Here is a 7270-nt window from a genome sequence, read left to right as displayed (position 1 = left end):
CTCCAGTCAATACAGCCCCATAGAAAATATGAATGGGTTTGAACAGCTGATAAGACGCAGGCAGGAATCCACGGAGGAAGGGAAAAGAAGGCTTAGCTTTCGAGGTCTTAGGAAGGTCCGTCTGAAATCAGAGATGAACACATTTCAGCAATGTTGGGAGCAGCAGTAAATTTAGGCTGGGGTCAGAGTTTAGGTTGGAGGCTGATTGAGCAGTAAGAGTCTGACTGAAATTCTCCCCTGCTGAAATCTCACACAAGCTGTTTTCATCAGATCCTTGTTAGAAGTCAGGGCAGCAGGTAGGCTCACCAGCCCCCTGAGATTGGCGGGTAGCTGAATACCTCCAGCTGGCCCCAATTAATGGCATGGGTGTGGCTGCTGGTATATAAACAGCAGCCCTTTCAGTTCTACCCAACATTATTAGTCACCAATTATATGTCATGATCATGAAAATCTGGAAACATGAACAGATTCCTAGAGATTTGAAAAATGCCAGAATCATTACCGTATTTAAGAAAGGAGATAGATTGGATTGCAGCCATTATCATGGTTTTGAACTGTTGTTTATATCTTGGGAGATCCTTCTCTGCATTCTCTTCAAAAGACTAATTTTCCTCACTGAGGAGATCCTATCCAGGTCCCAGTCTGGTTTCAGACCATTCAGAGGTAGGATAAATCTGAGATCTTTGCATGGCCCTCATTGACCTGACTAAGGCCTTTGATACAATCAAAAGAGAGGCACTATGGAAAGTCCTGATGAGATTTGGGTGCCCACCAAAATTTGTTACCATCTTCAGACTTCCTCCCGCTGGCATAACAGCAACCATCTTAAACAATGGCTCAGAAATGGACACCTTCACTATTAGAACTGGGTGCAATCACATTCTTGTTTGACTCAACACTCTTTTCCATCTGTATGTCAGTTATTCTGTATCCCATTGGTGACTGACTTCTATCTGGAGCCAGCATCCAATATTGCATGGATGGTAATCTCTTTAACATCAGTTAGTTATGTCCCAAATTTAATATTACCAACACCTCCATTACTTGTCTCCAATATGCTGATGACTGTGTTGTGTGTGCTCACTCAGTTGAAGAGCTGCAGGTCCGTCTTGATTACTTCTGTGAAGTGTCTGAAATGCTTGGACTCACTACCAAATTCACAAAAACCAAGATATTTTACCAACCCACCCCAACCCAATCAGATGCCCCTCCATATATTATAACTCAGTAGTATAACTAAGGCCCCAGCGCCAATATGGAGGGGCACTAATATGCTCCCCCTCCCCAGGAGTCTTGTCCACAACAGGGCAGCTCGATCACAGAAGCCAGGCAGGTGCAACCCCATGCCCCTATTTAATCTGTCGGCGAGAGGGGTGAACAAGGTGAGTGTAATGTTCCCCCCTCCCTTAAGAGGTTTTGCTATGGGAGATACAGCTTTGCACCCAGAAGCATATTTTGGGGAGATGGGGGAATGAATGGGGCACTAGGAAAAGTCCCATGGAGCCCATGTTGGCTAGGCTGCTGCGGCAGTGTGCAGTGAGCCTGTCCCTCAGATGCAGCAGTGAAGCTCAAGTTGCTACAGCAGAAGCTGTAGCAGCTGCTGCCTGAGTTCAGAAATCAGAAGGAGGTAAGATCCCATGCCCCCTTCCCCCTCAGCTCCTGGTGTCCAGTTCCCAGTCCCTGGTTGCTAGCTTCCAGTTGCCTGGTTCATAGCCCCTACTGCCTGGCTCCTAGTTCTAGTTCTAGTTCTGGTCTGTTATCCCCGACCCTTGACTCCAGGTTTGTGACCTCTTGCTTCCTGACTCGGCTTATTCCTGAGTCTCAGGTGGATGCCCTCCAAATATTGAGCCCTCGTCACCTATGGCCCAGTTGCACCTACGACAACTTCTTTCTTTCGCGATGATAAAGACAATGGTTGGATAACCTCCTCCTTGAATACAGGTAATCTTCTAATGTTAGCTATTCTAGTGAGCTTTGGTCAAACTAAACCAAACACGAATATCCACTGTAGATTTCAATCCTTTCTGAACCAGGCCTGTAGACCAGTTCCTTCTGGTTTGGGATCCCACCATGAACCAACAGGGAGAAGTTTATTTTGATCCAGGGCTTATACTCTAACTCCTGAGGTTCAGATCTGTATTCAGCTTTTCTCTAACCTAAATACTGGGCTGATTTAATGTGTTTGTGTTTTACCCTTTTCTCTATAAGAGGTGGTTTGACCCTGGCACATTCTTATGTCTGGTTTTCTCCCCACCTCTTTCCTTTTGTTCATCAAACATTTTCTTCAGCATTGATACCCTTTAGAACAGACTGACTTTCCATATCACAGCCAGGAGATGAATATCAAACATCTATATAATAACATCTCTCACAACCTGCATCCAGTTTTGGGCGCCGCACTTCAAGAAGGCTGTGGATAACCTTGAGAGGGTCCAGAGGAGGGCTACTCGTAAGGTTAGGGGCCTGTAGGCAAGGCCCTACAAGGAGAGATTGAGGGACCTGGGTTTCTTCAGCCTCCGCAAAAGAAGGATAAGAGATGATTTTGTGGCCATCTCCAAATTAACCGGGGCGGGGGGGGGCAGCAAGGAATAGGAGGTACTCTGTTTACCAGGGCGCCCCTTTGGGTAACTAGAAACAATGGCCACAAACTGACAGAGAGCAGATTTAGATTGGACATCAGGAAGAACATCTTTACGGTAAGGGTTGCCAGAATCTGGAATGGGCTCCCAAGGGAGGTGGTGCTCTCCCCTACCCTGGAAGTCTTTAAGAGGAAACTGGACAAGCCCCTGGCTGGGGTCATCTGACCCCAGCGCTCTTTTCTGCCCAGGGCAGGGGTTCAGACTCGATGATCTACTGAGGTCCTTTCTGACCCTAAAAATCTATGAACCCTACATAGAACGCTGCAAGACATTTCCCTATCTGAGCCCTTCTAAATGATTCTGAAGCAGATCCACCCAGTGGGCCTGGCAACACCAAGGAATCTGGGAATCCTCACTGTTCATGTAATATACTTCTAAGGAACTGCTACAAGCCTTTGCCTTTTACTGCAGAGAGGGAAGAGGGGTGTGATGCAATTCAGGGCTTGTTGATGGTCTTCTGAAGCAAATGTGTAGCAGCCTTGCAAATGAGTGGCAAGCAATATACCTATTTGCAGCCTGGAGACCATGCAGAATCCTGTAACGTTTTCAGTCACTGAATTGAACACAGCTACATAATGATACTCCCCATGAACCATGTTCTGCAGTTTGTGATATACCTTAGGGCAATCCCAACATGGGCCCCAGTGAAGGGTTGGACTCTTGTGAGGAACCCACATACAGCTTTCCTCATTGTGTGCTGATGCTGGGGCTCTGCATTGCATTCTGTTTCATATCTTCTTAACAATACAACCAAACATCAGTGTGAAGGTCCAGCTGTAGAGAGGAGCTCTTGCAAAATGGGTGAGGGTGCAAATTCAAAGTACAGGTTTCCCCCTCTTTATGCTGTACATGCATTCCTGGAAAACAGCATATAACGCAAATTTGTATAAAGGGAACCCATTTTACAATGCAACAAATAGGGATACGGTCTAAGACCTTGACTGTACTAACCCCCAGACCCATTTCTACCACTTTTACAAGACAATTTTGGTACTCACCAACAGCAGACAGTACACACAAGCACAGGGTGGTGGTGGTGAATATTAACATAATAGGGATGGCGACTACAGAAACACGTGTCACAGACAACAAGTGAGGAGCACAAGTCCACCCAGGATATTTAGGTGCACGTCGCTTCCACAATGTCCCTCAGTCAGCACAAAGCAGAAAGGAAGCCAGTCACTGAACAATAAAATGAAGAGAAGTAATAAAAACAAAGAATTTAAAAAGAAATAAAGAGGAAGTAAATTAAAGTCTCATGTTTTAATAAATTGGAATTTGGGTTTGGGGTATGGGCATTGTTGATCATGGTTCATGGGGTGGCTGGGAGGAGGGAAGATGCTTTGGGGGGAGCTATTGCCTCTGGCCCAGGAAGGAAGCCCCCCCCCGACACACACGCTCTTCTTGACCCCACTCCTGGACCCATCAATGACATGTGACCTGGCTAGCTGCCAGGGTTTGCATCCCTGAGGGTGGGAAGGTCACACCTTGGAGGCAGGAGAGAGAGTTGGCTTGGTGCCAAAACCATCCCCTGGGCAGTAGAGTTCAGAGGATGGAAAGTTTGTTCACACAGAACAGATTGTACCACCTCTCTAGGTAACCCATTGCAGTGCTTCAACATCCTCCTAATGAGAAAGCTTTTCCTAATATGCAACCTAAACTTCCCTTGCTGCAACTTGAGACCATTGCTCTTTGTTCTGTCATCTGTCACCACTGAGAACAGTCCAGCTCCATCCTCTTTGGAACCGCCCTTCACGTAGCTGAAGGCTGCTATTAAAGTCAATTCTTCTGCAGACTAAATAAACCCAGTTCCCTCAGCCTCTCCTCGTAAGTAATGTGCCCTAGCTCACAAACCGTTTTCATTACCCTCCACTGGACTGTCTCCAGCATATGTACTCTACACCAGCTTGGTGTCATCGCGAACTTGCAATCCATCCCACCTTCCAGATCGTTAATGAAGATATTGAACAAAACTGGCTTCAGGACTGACTCCTGGGGCACTCCACTTGATACCAGCTGCCACCTAGACCTCAAGCCATTGATCAGTACCCACTAAGCCCAATGATCCAACCAGCTTCTTATCCGCTTTACAGTCCATTCATGCAGCCCATACTTCCTTAGCCTGCTTCCAAGAGTGCTGCGGGAAGTGACATTCTGGGACACTCACACCTGGCAGCAAAGAGCTCCTCATTCTTTTGTGCTTCTGCTCAGCCCAACAGCCAGACAGAAGTTTCACCATGATGAAAGCAAACTACCATTTGGAACAGGACAGAGTGTGCCAGAGCCTGGCCACTTGAGGAGCTGCTTCAAATCTGTTTTTGACAGATCATGAATAAAATAATGTCCTTTGCATTTTTAGGAAAATTTTGATTTTTTCAATTAAAATGTCTAAAACATCTTCATTTTGATTTTTTCCATAAAAAATGCTATTGAAAATGAAATGTAAATGAAACTTTTTGATCTGGCCAAAAAAGGGACAAAAAAATGGGATCAAGCTACTTCAGCTAGTTGTGATCACTGAACATTGCTTTCTTTGCAACCACAGACTGCATATAGGTAGAAGGGTAAGAGGCAAGAGAGGCTGCTGTGCTTTGGATGGCCTTTGTCTACACAGCCAGATCTAATGAGATAAGGGCATGGGAGATGGTAGCTCTGGTAAGAATTTGCCCCTGTTCTTCAGTGATCCAGGGGAGAAACGGTGCATATAGTCACAGCCCAGCATTTCTCCCTCACATATGGTCCCTATGCCTGGCTAGGAGGAAACCAGCCCACACCATTTCTCTCTGGGCTTGACTCCCAGTGTGGCTGGGGACAAGTTTCATAACCCTTCTGTGTTTACCCACCTGAGAGATGGGGATAATATTGATTGCACCAGTTTGTAGGCTTCATAATGCATTCTCAGGAGCTAGGAAAAAGAGCAAATGACAGTGAGTTCAAAGGGGGTGGTTTGTTACTGCAGAGTGGCTGATGTGCAGTGACTGTCCATGTGCTCACATTTATCTCAAACTAACTGAAAGCTAAACCTTGGCTAGAAACAAACAGCACTAATTGAAGTGGATCAGCTGTGCCACGATGGGTTACGGCACAGCTGATCTGCTGAAGTAGGCAAAACACCCATCATCCCTTGGTTCCCCCTTGATGGTGTGGGACAATGGATATGGGGATCTCTCTGCTATCCCCACTCAGCCTGACCATAATCGCAGGAGTGATCCTGGCTGAACAGAGAAAAGCCCTGCTTTCCCTGCTCTGCCAGACCTGTTCCTGTGATTGCAGGGGATGGATCTGGCTGAGTGGGAAAACCCAACCCCCCTCTTATGGAGAGGCACCCTGAGATTTCCTAGGATGCCTCTCAGCAAATGGGGAAAGTAGGCAGGTGCTCCAGGATCTTGAGGTACCCTCAAGTCCCTCAGAGCACCTGCCCAGGGTGGCTGGAGAGTACGAGCAACTCAGATGGCCTGTACTGTCTTGCCTCAGAGCTAGGAGATGTCTGCCACAATAAAGCAGCAGAGTCTATTACTACCTTATTTCCCTTTGATGTGGTGCAACAAAAGGTAGCAACATCTATTTCCTCACATTTTGTGATGCTGTAAACATTTTTAAGGAGGCACAAATGAGATGTCAGCTGACATCTGTTTCCATACCATACTCCTCAGTGAAACAGCACTGAGCAACCACTTACCTTTCACTTACCATGGAGTCAATTCAGCACATGGACAGTCACTATACACTAGGTGCTCTGTAATAAAACCCAGACCTCTATTGAACTCAAGATAACTTGCTTATTTGTTTAAACCCTGAAATCCCATGAATGCTGGAGGGTGCTGCTGCAGTACTTTGTTGTTAATGACAGAATCTGAGAATTTCAGGAATCACCTAGTCCAGTGGAGACCAACATTTTTGGCTGGCATGCCATGAATTAATCATGCACCTTCCCTGAGTGCCACTCTAATATCCTTCCCTTGTCCAATCTGCAATAATTAGGGTGACCATATGAGACAATGTGAAATCTGGGACACTGCCCCCCCACAAAGGGGCAGGCAGGTGTGGTGTAACTCTGCTATTACTATTCAGGCAGCTAAGGGAGTCAATGACCCATTAATAACCTATTGTTCTTTACTTCACAGGTGTAAACGATCATCTCCCCTTTGTAATGGTCATTCCACTAATTTGGCTCCATGGCCAGATCCAGAGGGTGGCAGTTGACAGAAGTCAATCATCATGGTGCCCTGTGACCAGTGGGGTACCCCAGGGCTCTGTCCTTGGACCCATATTGTTCAACATCTTCATTAATGATGTGGACATTGGAGTCAGAAGCAGACTGGCCAAGTTCGCCGATGACACCAAACTTTGGGGCAAAGCATCCACACCAGAAGACAGGGGGGCAATCCAGGCTGACCTGGACAGGCTCAGCAAATGGGCGGATGAGAACCTGATGGTGTTTAACACTGAAAAATGCAAGGTTCTCCACCTTGGGAGGAAAAACCTGCAGCATCCTTATAGGCTCGGCAGTGCTATGCTGGCTAGCACTACAGAAGAAAGAGACTTGGGTGTCATCATTGACCACAAGATGAACATAAGCCTGCAATGCGATGCTGCAGCTAGTAAAGTGACCAAAATGCTGGCTTGCATCC

General features: G+C 46.5%; 1 long non-coding RNA gene across 1 annotated transcript in view; it reads right to left on the bottom strand.

The window, feature by feature from the left end:
• Positions 1-3683: 3683 nt before the first annotated feature.
• Positions 3684-7270, bottom strand: part of LOC109294245 — a 4984-nt gene continuing 1397 nt past the window's right edge. The window contains exons 2-3 of the long non-coding RNA XR_002096488.1: positions 4809-4951; positions 3684-3821 (exon numbers count right to left, since the gene is read on the bottom strand). This is a non-coding gene — a long non-coding RNA (uncharacterized LOC109294245). The remainder of the gene's footprint in view (positions 3822-4808; positions 4952-7270) is intronic.

The sequence above is a fragment of the Gavialis gangeticus genome, unplaced genomic scaffold, assembly GCF_001723915.1.
Source record: "Gavialis gangeticus isolate Ggan-Ray unplaced genomic scaffold, GavGan_comp1, whole genome shotgun sequence".
NCBI classification, from domain to species: domain Eukaryota; kingdom Metazoa; phylum Chordata; order Crocodylia; family Gavialidae; genus Gavialis; species Gavialis gangeticus.
This window is presented reverse-complemented; position numbering and strand designations above follow the sequence as displayed.